We start from the raw sequence: 15628 nt of genomic DNA on the forward strand, positions 1-15628 counted from the left end.
ATACCTCCCAGGGAGCTGAAGAGGAAGCTAACAGATGATGCCGTGTTTGCCGTGTGCCCTTCCATCTGAGAGAGAAACCCTGACTGTGTTCACCGTGTGCCTTTCCACTTGAGAGAGAAACCCTGAACTTCATCAGCCTTCTTAAATCAAAGTATCTTTCCCTGGATGCCTTAGATTGGGCATTTCTATAGACTTGCTTTAACTGGGACATTTTCTCGGCCTTAGGACTGTAAACTAGTAATTTATTATATTCCCCTTTTTAAAACCCATTCCATTTCTGGCATATTGCATTTCAGCAGCTAGCAAACTAGAACAGACTTCTCTTGCTCGTTGAAATTGTCCTATCAGATTTTGGAAGCTTAAATTATGTACCCTCAAATTGTATGAAGTATTTCATGTTCTGAATATTTAATCTTAACAGGATTTTTCCCTTCCCTTCTGATGAGAAGAAGTATAAGAAATTTAGAAATGGACATTAGCAGCCTGGGCATTTGTAGAAAGGGCTCATGATTATGTGGAAGGAGAGTTAAATCAGAGTTCAGAAGATAGACTCTGGTCCTTGTTCTGCAACTTTCTAGCTCAAGGCAATTCTCTTAGTTGCTAAGCTTCCCTTTCCATAAGAAATAAGTATGACCATAATTCCCTCCCTCCTCCCCTCCCCCCACTCCCAACTCTCTCTTTCCCTCTCCCCCTTATTAGAGATCTATTGTTGGGATCAAATGAGATAATGCAAATTATTTTCTCCCTTCCTATAGCTTTTCTTTACAGTGTTCAAGAGACATAGCAAAGAGGCTATTGTGACTGCTGGTTTTGAATCTGTGGTGGACCCCAAAAAGCCATGCCCTTTAATCCTCAATTAATATTTTTGGGTGGGAGTTTTTTCATTACCCATGGAGATGTGACCCACCCAATTGTGGGTAATAACTTTTGATCAGATGATTCCCATGGAGGAGTGTCTCTACCCATTCAAGATGGGGTTGCTTGCTGGAGCCCTTTAAGAGGGAAACATTTTGGAGAGTGCCAGGAGAACTGTAGAGCCCACACAGCCAGAGACCTTTGGAAATGAAGAAGGAAAATGCCCCTGGGGGAGCTTCATAAAACAAAAAAACCTGGAGAGAAAGCTAGCAGACACTGCCATGTTCACCATGTGCCTTCCCAGATGAGAGAGAGACTCTGAACTTCATCAGCCTTCTTGAACCAAGGCATCTTTCCCTGGATGCCTTAGATTGGACGTTTCTATAGCTTTGCTTTAGTTGGGACATTTTCACAGCCTTAGAACTGTGGACTTGCAACTTAATAAATTCCCCTTCTAAAAGCCTAAGCTGTTTCTGATATATTGCATTCCGGCAGCTAGCAAACTAGAACAGTGACAAATGAAGCAAGATCTTCAGGGCTTTTGGAGAAAAAGTGGATTTGAATAAGTGGGTAGATGGGCACAGGGTAAGCAAACAAGGAGGAAAGCAAGGGCCAGATGAATCGGGTCCCACTTAAAAATTCAATACTATGAGATTAAAAATTGCTTTTTTCCCTCAGGCTCTGTGAGCTATTGCATCTTTTAAATATGAGATTGTGTCATTCGTGAGATAGTCTCTGTTTTCTTCAGTCATATTCTTAAGAGTACTGACATTTTATTTTTAAATTGATAGGAGGATTTCTTATAGAACAACCCCAGAGTTACAAATGAGAATCAATTCTATTATGATTACATTGATTTGGGAACTGTGAGTGAACAGCTAGAGAAGAAGATGAGAAACGGAGAAGATAAATTGACAGTACCCTTAAAGAGTTGGTCATGAAAAATCTTTCTTTTCCATGACTGCAATATTTTGCCATTTAAAGTATTATATCATAAATCATTTGTGCCAAATTAAGATTTGTATCTCCTTAGTCATTAACCAGGGGAGGTATTAAGTTTCAATAGGATAAATACTATTATTTAAATAAAATGGGCAAATATCAATGCCTCACTCTCCTGTTTACAATGTATGTTGATTACACATCAAGGTTCATTCCGGAATGAATACCCTAGGTATTTTCTCAGTCTCTTCACATCTCTTCATGGGCAGAACCAAGGGGGGCTTCTTGTGAACATCCATGTATAACTCTACCTTTAATCTTGGGAAGTTGTGAAACTGGCTGACTACAAATTGGGCTGACACTAATACCTGTTCATTTGTCAAAGAACAGGATAATTTAGTATATTTTCCACTAAGTGCTTCTGTTTATCAGTGTCTAGTTGGGCATTGATATTAAGGATAGAAAAGTTTTATATTATAAAAGAAAGTGATGGGTCTCTAGTTGAGTTTGTAAATGTCAGGGATCATAGGTACTTAGATTCAGCTCTGCTCCTTGACACTTTAAATAATATCCAATTTTCTCCATGGAAGCATTCAAATTGATTCCTCTTTTGAATTCTTTTATAATACTCTTATTTCGTATTCCACAGAGAATTAAATAAGGATCTTATAAGCCTCAATGATTTACCAAGAGACAAGGTAAAGCGAGAAAGAGTGAAAAGGACAAAGGATGGTTTTTAATGCAGTGATCCTTGGATTGTGGGCTTGTGGCCTGGAGGGTGGAGGTGGGCAGCCATCTGAGAATCCGGTGAACCTGTTTTGCCAGCACAAAATGCCAGACATTGGAGGATACCAGGCATTTTGGATTATTTTGAATGGACAATTGAGTTTAACTCAATTTTTAATTTTTTATTGTACACTATATGTTATTAGAAAGTGTGCTTAAAAAATGGAAATAAGTTTGATTTCTTAGATCTGTTGTTTTGGAGATGTTATAAGTAGTTCAAAAGCATGCTTATTTTGTAAATGAGATCTAAAATAGTAGTTAAGTTTTCATTTTCCCATCTATATGAGAGGAGCTCATTTTGGATTCAAAGAGCACTCTTCCTATATAGAACCAGATGCATCTTAAAAAAATAGAGTTCAACAATGGTTTAGTTATTCCTCAACTCCTGAACAGTTAGTTGATCCTACTTTAGAAAATTTAGGAAAGAAATTTATTTAAAGAAAACTTTAAATAAATGCTTTGCCCTTTTCTTTTAAAAAATGTTTAGCACTAAAAACTTACCAATAACCTTTTCAGAAAATATAGAAAAAGAATAGATGCTGTAGTAATTCACATATAATGTTTACTTATGCAAATAAGGGTATTTGGCCATTCTGTTTTATTTCTAAAAAATCCTCTTATAAATGAAGACCCAAGAATCTAGTTTTCAGAAGCTGAAATTTAAAAGGTATTCTATAAAATGTGCATAGGCTGTCTCTCATTTACCAATGTTATTTTCTTGTTTTCTTGATGCCAGTTTTCTTCCATTGTGTTAGCAGACTCAGAAGGTGTGATAGTCAAGGTTCTCTAGGGAAACAGAATAACCAGAGATCTCCATAGATATGGTGAGATTTTATAAAAGTGTCTCACACAACTGTGGGAATGCATGATTCCAACTTCTGTAGGGCTGGCTGCAAACTGGCAACTCTGATGAAGGTTTTCAATGGATTCTCCAGGAGAGGCTGGCTGGCTGAAGTAGAGATGAAAGTTCTCTTTTCTGACTGCTGAAGTGATCAGCTCTCCCTTAAACGCCTTCAACTGATTAGATTAAACATCTGTCATTGTTGAAGACACTCCTCTTGGCCAACTGCTGATGATTTAAGTCCATGAAATGTTCTTGCAGCAACAGATAGGCCAGTGCTTGCTTGAGCAGACAGCTGGGCACCATCATTTCACCAAGTCGACACACAAACCTAAACATTACAGACAACCCCTTGTTAACTTGGCAGCTTTGCACATCACCTTAAACCATGCTTAATCTCTAGATACAAAACAATAACAGACATAGTTTTTAAACAACAAAATTCAACTGTCCTGCATACAACCAGAAATGCACTAAATCTCACCAGAATAGGGTGCGCGTTCTTGGGAATATTCACTTGTAAACTTCAGATCATATAACTTAAATACTATAATATGAGCGATACAACTTATGCCATATAAAGGGGATAAGATATAGAAGAAAAAGATATTTGTTTTATGTACAAATCTAAACATACTCATAACAAAACAAGGAAAAAATATTCATACCATTACAGTCCTTATTTCTGTAACTGATCACATGGTCATAGTTCATATTTATTACTACCTTCTTCTACTACCTGCACCATGCTCCCTTTACCCTCAGCAAGCATCTCAGCTGGCCATGGTCCTTTGCCTGGTGATGTGACCAAACCTTCTGTGCTGGTTTGAAAGGATTATATACCCTAGAAAAGCCATATTTTAATCCTGACCCAATCTCATGGACGCAGTCATTCTCTTTTAATCCCTATTCAGCACTACAGGATGGAACTTGATTAGATTATATCCAGGAAGATGTAACTCATCCAATTGTGAATTTTAACCTTTCATTGGAGGGAGATGTGACTCCACCCATTCCAGGCGGGTCTTGATTAATTTACTGGAATCCTTTAAAAGAGAAAGAATTTAGGAGAAAGCTTCAGAATGACAAGAGCCAGAGCCCATGCAAGCAGAGACCTTTGGAGATGAAGAAGGAATATGCCCCCAGGAAAGTGACATGAAACAAAAAGCCTGGAAAGAAAGCTAGCAGACATCGCTATGTTTGTCATGTGCCCTTCCAGTTGAGAGGGAAAACCTGAATGTCACTGGCCTTCTTGAACCAAGGTATCTTTACCTCTTTACCTGGATGCATTAGATTGGACTTTTTCTTTTTTTGGGTATCCTGCATGTAAGGCAAGCATTCTACCACTGAACCACCCATGTACCCTAGATTGGACATTTTTATAGACTGCTTTAATTGAGGACATTTTCATAGCCTTAGAACTGTAAACTAGCAACTTAATTCCCCTTTTAAAAAGCCATTCCATTTCTAGTACATCACATTCTGGCACCTAGCAAATCAGAACACCTTCATTCCTGAAGTCCTGCCTGGATTGGGTTGTGGCAGTTTTCCATTAACTTTAATTGTAGGATATTGTAGTACTAAGAGATGCCCTAGGGGATTCCCCGTATTCCAGGCAAACTCTTCTTTACCTCTATTGTGTAGTTGTAGTACTATTTCCCTTAATAGTCAGCATCAGTCACCTCAGTTAGTACAATAATTCCCTTCCTTGCCTGTTGATTCAGAGGCTTGAGGAGCCCAAAGTCACCAGGTGGCAGTCTTAACTTCCAGTTCAATGGAATAGTTATTGTGTCTCCAGGTGGAAACACTCCTCCTTCTCGAACGAAGATCTGTAGACCAGCAGAGCTCAAGGTTGCAGGAACAAGAATAAAAAATTTTCTAGTGGATCACTAGGGACAATAGTGAGTGGTGCCACTCCCATTTCTCTCCCTTGATTTCTGGACCCATGAACCCTGGCTATGGGAGAAACAGCGTCTGTTTGTAATGACTTTCCTCTGAGCTCCTTCATAACTGAGAGAACTTGGGAATATTTAGCATGGAGAGGTGGGGTAACATGCTAGCTGTCTATAAACATTGTGTGTTCCCTGTTATATGGTGAACAGTGAGGCTTATTTTATGTAACTCCAGAATCAAGGTATAGAACCAGTGGGTAAGATCTACAAAATGGGATTATATATTGATTCAATATCAGGGAAAATGTCTAATAATTAGAATTGCCAAAAGAGTGGAATAGATTGCCTTGGAAAATAATGAGCTTCCCTAACTGCTTGTTAGAGTATGTAACAAATAGAGAATAGAACTAGAGGACTTCCAAGATCTTCTAACCAAAGATTTCCATATTGGGTAATTTTGTGTAGTGAAAACATAGGACGGTGATAATGGAAGAGTGTATTAAAGTTCCTTTAGAATTACCACTTAATTTCTAATAGACATCCCTTGTTATTCTCCCAAGGTACATGGGTAATTGTTTCTTTTCCTAGTTATTCTAATTCTATGTGCCTTTCCTAAATGAAAATTATAGCTGTTTATTATTGAATATATTTGCTACATTGCCTGAAATAAAATTTAACAGAAATATATTTTTTTCTCTCAACAACTGGTTTATTTCAATCTTATGAAAATGGAGCTATACGTAACAAAGAGTTTTTGTTTTCTGTGCATTGGTAACTAGAAAACTCTGGGTTCGATTCCCGGTGCCTGCCCATGCAAAAAATACAAATAAAAAAAAAAAAATTCGATTCCACCTTACAGAGTGCACTTGCTGAGCTAAACTCATTTCTGGCTTCTTCTTGTCTTTTATATTGCTATTATATCTACTCTATTGACAATCCCTAAACCCAATTTTCTTAACTTCTCCTCTTTTAAATTCTGTTTTATCATGTATTAAATGTACTGTTGGTAACATTTTGGAACAAAGTAGGGTGACAAGAATATAATTGAATAAAATATCTACTTAAAGTTATTCTATCTTCAGAATCTTTTCTGGGATTATATATTATTCCACAGTTCTACCAAATCAAACAACAAAAACAACAACACAACACCAAAAATAAATCCAAACAACCTCCTCAAATTGCATAATTCAAAATATTTATATAGTTTTCTGCTTTGATATGCTGGGAATAACAATATTTTTATTTACCTTCCTTAATTACTCAAATTGCCCTGAAATGTGCTATACACCTATGAAGGGGGTGAATAAAATAAATATGGAAAATGAGGTGTGGGCATGAGAATGGAGTAGGGCTGGGACCCATGGACTACTTGATGGATTTCTGATGGATGGGAATTAGAAGACAGAGCACAAAATTGAAGGTAGCTGCGCAGGACATGCACAAGAAAAGGCTACAGCTGAGGTGGTAGCTTTTCTCTTCCCAGGAGTCCCGGACCTGCTCTAAGTCAGCAAGCACAGAACAGCATTGTGCTGCGGGGCACTTCACAAAGGAGTTAATTAAAGGACTATAGGCAAAACAACTGGACCAGAGCTCTTATTTACTGTCCACTCCCCTCCTTCCTCCCTCCTTGCCCCATAGAATACCTGGTGCTGGAGCATGTGATTTCCCTTGCTGTCTCTCAGATTGGCAACCACAGCATTTATCTCCAGGCTGGAAGCTCAGCTTTGCTTTGTACAGAAATGAGATCATCTACCTAAAACGGTCTAGTTTGAGTATTCCTAATTGGAACATACATGCTGGAGAATAGAGTCTCTCAACAACTGGTTTATTTCACTCTGCATGGAAAGCAGAGTGAACTTGCTATCGGGCTTTCCCTGACCATAATCACAGAGTCTGCCAACAGCTCCTCCATGGTGGGTAAAGACTTGTGGTAGGAAATCGACCTATCTAATGGCATAGGTATCTCCTTTCAGCCACTGATATTAACCTAGTTATCACTCATAAATATCAACAGTCAAAGACCCTTCCAACATGTCTATCAAGCCAACAACACAGAGAAATCAAACAAATGTGCCTGTCAGAGAAGTTCATGAACCAGAAAATCATTAAAAAAATGTTGTAATTCAGTTCTCAGAGGGATCTGAATCCATATGGTATTCTTAAAAATGAGGATGCTGCTATGAAAAGGAAGTAAATAGAAAATGGAATCCTTAAATTTTAAAAATTTGCTTGCTGAAATAAAAACATTTATTCAATAGGAGGGCTGGAAGGAAAGTCAAGGGAATATTCTGAAATATAAATTAAAAGATACAAAGAAAGAAAATATAAGATAAAAAATATGAGGCATAGAGGATCAAAATGAGTGGTCCATTATTTTTATCTAATAGGATTTTCAGAGACAGTGATAGAAAGAGAGAGAGAGAGATCAAAGAAAAATTAAAGTTATAGGTCCCCTGGAAGATGATGCAAAATTCGAAATTTCAGGCTGAAAAGGTGATTTGAGTAAGTGCTGATGGCCTCTTGGTGAGATTCTAAACCACTGAAGACAATGAGACTATTCTAAGTGAAAACAGGTTACCAACAAAGGAATGGGAATCAGAGTGTCCCCAGACTGCTCACTAAATACACTGGATGCTGAGCCGCCACTGAGCAGTCCTGTGTGAGTTGAGGGGAAATGGTTTGAAGCTATAATGCCACATTATCAAATGTGAGGCATTCTAGAGATATTTCCAGTTATATATGGACTCAGCAGGTTTACCTTCTATGCACCTATTGTTTTAAAAAACGATGTGAGAATGAGTATTAACTTAAGAAAATGAGACTATAATACAGAGAAGACTATGAAGTCTAACAGCAGTCTTAATCCAGGGGGTCAATGGGAAGAAATCTTAGGGAATCCATTGCCCAGGAGGCCTGGAAAGCACTTTTCTCCCAGCTGGAGCTGGAGGTTTGGAAGGAGGTTTACCTTCAAAAGGGCTGTAGATGTGCATTAATGAAGAGTGTGGTTCAAGTCAGTTGGGAGTCAGTTGCTTGACTTAGAAGCAGTTCCCCTGGCTGTGTCCAAAGCCTCTTGTCAACCTCAGTGTCCAGTATCTCTGTAATGTCCATCCCATCTCCAGTTCTGGCCCATTCCTATTCTTACGTGTTTCTGTTTATTCTTCAACCTATGAAAAAATGGTAAATTTAATCACTAACATTACATTTCTTATATAGTATTGCAGGCTTATTTTATTGTTGTAGAACAATTGCATTAATTACAAGGAATGTATTTTTCCCTCTAGACATGAAAATATTCATGTCTTTTTGGGGTTGTTCATCATAGAATGCAAAATGTCTTTTGGGTAGACTAGTTTGGTTGGTGGGAGTAATGGTGTCTGTATATACAATTTCCTTTAAAACCACAAAGGTAAGAGAGTTTTTTCCGTTACTATCAAACTTATTTCTGCTCAAATTGGTTCTGTGATTGCTCGATTACAACCAGGAGATTTCTCTTTAATGAGCTTGACTAACCCAACCTGATATGGCTCATAATATAAAAATGAGATGCAAAAATCCCTTTCAGGTCCAGGAAAGCATGTCTTCAAGTTCTGAAAACTCGAGAAGTAAGTTTATGAATCACAAACTCACAAACCTGATTTTTTTTAGCGTGCTTATAGTCCCAAAGTACTCTTAGAACAATTAAATTAACTTGAAATAAAATTTTCATGTGTGGGGTTAGACTTCACTCTCCTAGTCCAGAATATGACTCATTCTAAATTTGATCCTTTTCTAGGCTATTTTTAGCGTTATAAGAAAAGATGAAAAGCTGGTGGTTTCAGAGGCTCCTGGCTTTAGCAGAGATTTTTCTTTTGACTGGAGTAAGGAGAATTTCAGAGAGAAATGAGATATAAATACTACTCCATTGAATCTCCCTCTCATAAGAAATGACAGGAAGAAAATTTTCTGGTCAGAGAACTAACATTACTTTTACAAACACATTAGGAAGGACCCTTTCAGAACTTAAACTGGTATTTGATAGAATTTACTTTAGAAAAGTAACCGCTTTATTGAGGCATAATTTATATACCCTGAAGTTTACTCTTTTAAGTGTACAGTTCAGTGATTTTTAGTAAATTTGCAGTTATGCAACCAACACCATAATCTAATTTTGGAATCTTTGTCTTACCCCCAAAAGAAACCTTGTGCCTATTGCCAGTCATTCCATTTTCCTCTCCGGCTTCAGGCAACCATTAATCTCTTTTCTTTGTGGATTTGGTTTTTTTCTAGGCATTTCATTTAAATGGAATCATACAATAAATGGTCTAAAGCATTTAGCTTCTTTCACTTAGCATGCGCCTTTTAGGGCCACCCATTTTATAGCATGTTATCAGTGCTTCGTTTTTTATTCTCAAAGCAGAACAGAGAACTGAGCTGATTTTCATTTTCATTTTTTACATGTATCAGAGTTCAGACTAACTGAAAAGAGGTAATTTTGTAGATAACATAACTCTTTACCCAAAGCATCTTGAACACAAATGATCTGACTATTCAAAATAAAAAGGTTTGGGTTTCATTTTGTCTTTTACAGATTATTTTCTCATTTCTTCACTTAATTTTTACATGTGGACATTATATGTTTAATCTCTGAAGAAAGATGACAATTGCTTTGAAATTAATAAAATTTGAGGCATTTCCTGTCTCATAGTTCGGGCATGTCTATCAGTTTCCCACAGTTGATTTTCACTCTCCTCATACTTGCCTTATTTTTCAGGTTTTAAAATTCATCTTTTATTTTATTAATTTTTTTCTGACTTCATTATGAAGAGCTGGGATACAGTCTAAAGAAAACGATACCACAGACACTATAGAAAACTAGAACAAAAAGAGAATAGAAAATCTCCTGTGCTCTAGCTTTCCAGTTTCTCTTGAGGCCTTCCAAATTGCCCTTAATATGTCCAAATTGTTTTAAAATATGGAATTAAAGTCTTGGAAAGCCTTAGAAAATGAGAAATATTTCAAATAGAGATTACTGGCTTCTATTTTCTATAGTGAAAATATATTTCCCTTCATTTAGTTAGATGTTTGCCCTTCAAACTGGTGTAGGGTATGTCAAGTGTTGTGTTACCTAGTACTTGTGTATAAACTATTTTTCCATCTGTTGGGGTATTGATGGCTTCTGGTGACTATATTTCCTTACTTCTTGGAAAGTGTTCATTGAAGGTATTCACTGATCTTCACACTAAGTCTTTTCTTCATCTATCCCTAAAATAACCTGTTTTAGTTTGCTAGCTGCTGGAATGCAATACACAAGAAACGGAATGGTTTTTAAGAGGGGAATTTAATAAGTTCCTACTTTACAATTCTAAGGCTGAGAAAATGTCCCGATTAAAACAAGTCTATAGAAATGTCCAATCAAAGGCATCCATCCAGAGAAAGATACCTTGATTCAAGAAGGTTGATGAAGTTCAGGGTTTCTATCTCAAGTGAGAAGGCACATGGTGAACACAGTTTCTCTCTCGCCTGGAAGGGCACATGGTGAACACAGTGTCATCTGCTAGCTTCTTCTCCTGGCTTCCTGTTTCATGAAGTTTCCCAGGAAGCATTTTCCTTCATCTCCAAAGATTGTTGGCTTGTGGGCTCTCTGCTTCTCGTGGCTATGTCGTTCTGCTCTGCTCTCTCTGAATAGTTCTCATTCTCCAAAATGTTTTCTCTTTTATAGGACTTTAGAAACTAATCAAGACCCACCCAAATGGATGGAGATATGCCTCCAGCTAATCCAGTTTAACAACCACTATTGATTAAATCTCATCTCCAGGGAGATGATCTAATTACAGTTTCAAACATACATTGTTGAATAGGGATTAGAAGAAGTAGCTGCCTTTACAAAATGGGATTAGGATTAAAACATGGCTTTTCTAGGGTACATACATCATTTCAAACCAGCACATAACCATATTTAAAATTTTCCCTATAATTGCTGGAAATGCCATTTAGCATTTGCTATGAGTGCTTTCTAACTTCTGTGGCTTTGGGTACTCTATGTTAAAATTGTTGAACCCATTATTCTTACAACAAGTAGATGAGAAACCCATTGCATTAAAAATAAGTAATTATATTGAAAGAACTTTGTACTTAGAGATAGTTTGAATGCCAATTACCTAACTTTCCAGCTGTGTAACCATGGAAAATGCCTCTGAGTCTCAATTTCTTCATCTCCCAGATAGGACTAAAACTCTCTCTCTAATTGTGTTTATGAGAGGAATAATCAAAATATTGCATTCAAAAGGCCAAAATATAGCTTTTGGATATAGTAAGTGTTCAACAAATGTTAGTTTTGTTTTTGGCTGACAAATCATTTATCCTGGTATATTTTTCTTTGTTTTTATTCTTCTCAAAGTCTTATTTATTTATATCACTTTCAAATTTATGTCATACTCTTTAAACTTGGAAACATATTTTAGTATCACTGTTCATTATTGAATAAAGCAGTAGTGATTATTGAGGCTCTATATCCATTATTAGGCAAATATATGGAATAGAATAGTTATTTTATTTTCAATTGCTCTACATTTGAAAGCTAATAAAAAAGAATTTAAAAGCCATGATCAATATTCACTTCTAGAACTTGTACCACACAAGAAATTTAATGACTCTTTTGACCAACTAATTGAATTGCCAATATCCCTGGAAGGAATGGTGCAGATTCCAAAGGTTTTGGTCTACCTTACTCATTCTTTAAACGTCTATATTCTCATTTTGCTTCTTCTATCAACCCCTTTCCAAAATAAGTTCCTCAAAGCATTTGCATATTGATAGTGGTGTTTTCTGTCTTCACTAGTCTATTCAATGTATGTAAATGGTTAACAGATGCCCTGACCACAAAGGTTATTTTACAAAGGCAGCTTCTAGCATCTTCCACGTCAGTGATTCTTTTTCTATGATTTCTTTCTCTCTGAGTTCAGTTTCTTCACCTGGATGTTGGTGCTCAGCATTCCTACAAAATTCAATTAAAGATGTGTTGATAGAACAGATGGGGGAGGGTGGTGGAAAGGAACCCTTATAGTGACAGCTCTAGAGAGACTGAGAAACCGGAAGCAGGCAGCATCCTTCCCTCCCATCCTTCTTCTTCATGCCAAACCCAAAGAAAAGAAGATAAATGTATGATAATGGCAGAAGAGGCAGCATAGATTTATTCAAGGCAGTCTTTGGGCCATAAAATCTCAGCAGGGACTCATGTTTGAAAATTATCAGCCAGGCAGGAATTCAGGAAAAGCCTTCTTATTTGTTGTCAAGTGTAAGAATAATCTTTTATGTACAACATATTTTACCTTTGAGTAATGTTAATGGCATTCAAAATGCTTCCACGTATTTTCTTATTTAATCTACACTAGGCTCAAAGGAGGCTATAGTTGGGATCTATCCAACATGTTATACATAGGGAAACCGAGGCTCAGAGATTTAACATGGCTTGCCCCCTTTTCTATTACAATTCACTGTCTTTCCATAGTGGAGACTTTTTTGTAAAAATATCTGCTGTGGCCAGATGTTCCCATGGATCCATCTCATCTCCTGTGCCATTTCCCTGTTTCTCCTGCCTTTGTGATCAAAGGAGCATATTAACCTGCTGGGTTATCTCTGTGGGCTGGGCAACTAATCAACTTAGGAAGTAGGCAAGCTCTTTCCAGGGTTTCAGTCATCATTTATTTGATCATTCTTTTTTTTTAGAATTCTCTCTCCTCTTTCAGATCGTGGTGCCTCAAATTCCAACTGGAGAATTCAGTTCTGATAAATGATTATCTCTTTAGTGTAGGATAATAAAACACGTAAACCTTTTGGAAACATTTTCATTTAAAAGTGGATTACAGGTTGAGTCTTCAGTTGTAGAATTTCAGAGATTGAGGTTTTTAGGTCAGGGACACAGTTTTGGGTACCACGAATTTCATGGAGCACCTCAAATCTCACAACTGAGATGAGTGCGCGCTCTGTTTACATAAAACATTGGCTCATCACTCAGCAGTTATGAACTGGGATAGTGTATGTTAATAAGGATAGGAATAGTTCAGCTAAATGCGTAAGGACACTAGTCTTACGTTGGGGTTTGTTCTAGTTTGCTAGCTGCCAGAATGCAACACACCAGAGACGGATTGGCTTTTAATAAAAGGGGATTTATTTTGTTAATTCTTTAGAGGAAAGGCAACTAACTTTCCACTCATTGCAGCAGACACGCCTCCTAGCCGACTGCAGATGTAATTATCAACAGATGAGGTTCACGTCCGCAGCAACAAGACTAGGTATGCTCACCTGGCCAAGTTGACAACTGAATCTAACTAACATAGGGTGCATCTCTGATTGTGGGAATACTGGGACTGCAGGAGTACCACGATAGGAGTACGACAGAGACTCCCCTACTCAGCAGCCATATTACTTAGGCACATGGTACCTGGTGTGTGCCCCCTACAATTTAATGTGGCCTTTATGTTATGAACACTGTAATTGGATCCCTTGAGTCTGGGCTTCATATCCTTTATCTCTGTAGAACTCTATTTTTGTACCACTATTTCTGTGGCAGGATTAGATTACAATCAAATCATATTTAGAAGTTTCTGAAGAATTCCAAAAAGTTTGATGATGAATGGCAATTCAAACATCTTAGATAAAAAAGCTGGCATTTTATTTTGAAAATTTGGGTGCTTATCATTTTTTTCTCCTACTTTGGGCTCTTCTACTTTTCCATAAGTGTGGGTCATAGGGACCATAAGGATGGATCACATAGGGGCACCTAAAGGAAGTTCAGGAGACACACTTCCAATAAACTTTCTATCCAGAACAAATATGCATGAGAATTTTTATAGCAGCAGAGACATGCCCTGGTACAATGATACAGCAACTTGTGGCTGGCAGACTTTCCCAACAGAATACCAAATGGCGGCTGACTATGCTAGACAGGGAAGGACGGCTGATGAGTGCAGGCCCACAGATCCATCAAAACCCACTTCAGGCAGCCTGCTGTCACCAGGGTCTGCTGGCCAAGTACAGCTCCCTAGGACTCGGGGGACTCTGAGGAGTTGGTACAGATGTTACTTATGGTCGTTTACTGTCCAGATGAACACAACTAAATATTTGTTTCTCTGTGCTATTTTTGGTGGCATGCAATTCTTAATCCTTGCAGTGTCAGCTTAAGGGCACTAGTGAGAAGAACCACATTTTTCTATAAAAAAGGGGTTTTACATTTTCAGAAACAGACACATTTTTGATGTGAGCTCTGAATTTTTATACCAGAGAGGATCAAAAATATTCCTTTGGCCTGAAAATATTCAAGGCCAAGTATTATCTTGCTATAGTAGACATTCTGTATGACTTCTGTAGAAGATTGAATTTTTATTAAACTCTTTATTATTGGGACTGGAAGAATGAAATTAGCAGCAAAAATATTCTTTTTGAGTGGACTTATTTGATCATATTATTTTGGTGTTGTTTATTCAGAATATCTGACAAATACATTTTAGGTTAAAATAGATTATTCTATATGGTAATAATTCACTAAGATATGCCCTCTTTTCTAACTAATGATTTTTTTTATGGGAACTTTTAGTCTGAGATAATAAGAGCATATCAGGACTGAGGAGGAGGCACGCTGTTATATTTCTGAATGATGCACTATCTGGACATAAGGAAGTGAATAATCTTGAAGGTGGGAACCTATTCCTTTCTATTACTAGTGCTGAGACCTTGTAGAAGCTCAATATTTATTTTACTGGCTCTTGTTTCCATCTGCTATCGCAGCACCTCCATTCCTTCAGTTGAGGGTTCCTTTGGGGACCTTCAGGAAGTATTCTCAGTGTACTCCTCAGCTGATCCTTCCAATTGCCACGTGCCATGGAGCAGATCACGTCCCCACAGACATGCTCAGCTAGTACCCCCAGGCCTGCGGGTGTGAGGCCCTGTGTAAATTGGATTATGAGAAGGTTATTAGTTAAGGTGGGGCCAAAATGAAGGAGGATGGGCCTTAGTCTAATATAATTGGAGTCCTTATAAGAAGGAAAAATTATGAGACAGTAGGGGACACACAGAGAGTGAGATGGCCATCGACAGAGGCTGAGATTGAGCTGCGGATTGGCAGTAAATCACCTCCACGCTGCAGAGTTCAGAGAAAGCATGTCCCTACTGATATCTTAATTTTGGACTTCTAGCCTCCAAAACTGTGAGATAATAAATTCCTGTTGTTTAAGCCAAATAGTCTGTGGTACTTTGTATAGTAGCCCTGGCCAACCAAGATAGTATATGACCCCAGTTTTGCTCCCTTTTTCGATCTGGCTGCTCCCTTTTGATC

The 15628-nt window shown here is 37.6% G+C and overlaps 1 protein-coding gene and 1 long non-coding RNA gene across 2 annotated transcripts in view; one reads left to right on the top strand and one right to left on the bottom strand.

Annotated features, from left to right (window-relative positions):
- LOC143655597 (uncharacterized) overlaps nt 1-15628 on the top strand; it is a 279241-nt gene that overhangs the window by 261522 nt on the left and 2091 nt on the right. The gene's annotated exons all lie outside the window — the stretch shown is intronic.
- LOC143655600 (uncharacterized) overlaps nt 3204-15628 on the bottom strand; it is a 58298-nt gene continuing 45873 nt past the window's right edge. The window contains exons 2-3 of the long non-coding RNA XR_013162173.1: nt 8285-8483; nt 3204-3755 (exon numbers count right to left, since the gene is read on the bottom strand). This is a non-coding gene — a long non-coding RNA (uncharacterized LOC143655600). The remainder of the gene's footprint in view (nt 3756-8284; nt 8484-15628) is intronic.

The sequence above is a fragment of the Tamandua tetradactyla genome, chromosome 14, assembly GCF_023851605.1.
Source record: "Tamandua tetradactyla isolate mTamTet1 chromosome 14, mTamTet1.pri, whole genome shotgun sequence".
Taxonomy (NCBI): Eukaryota; Metazoa; Chordata; class Mammalia; order Pilosa; family Myrmecophagidae; genus Tamandua; species Tamandua tetradactyla.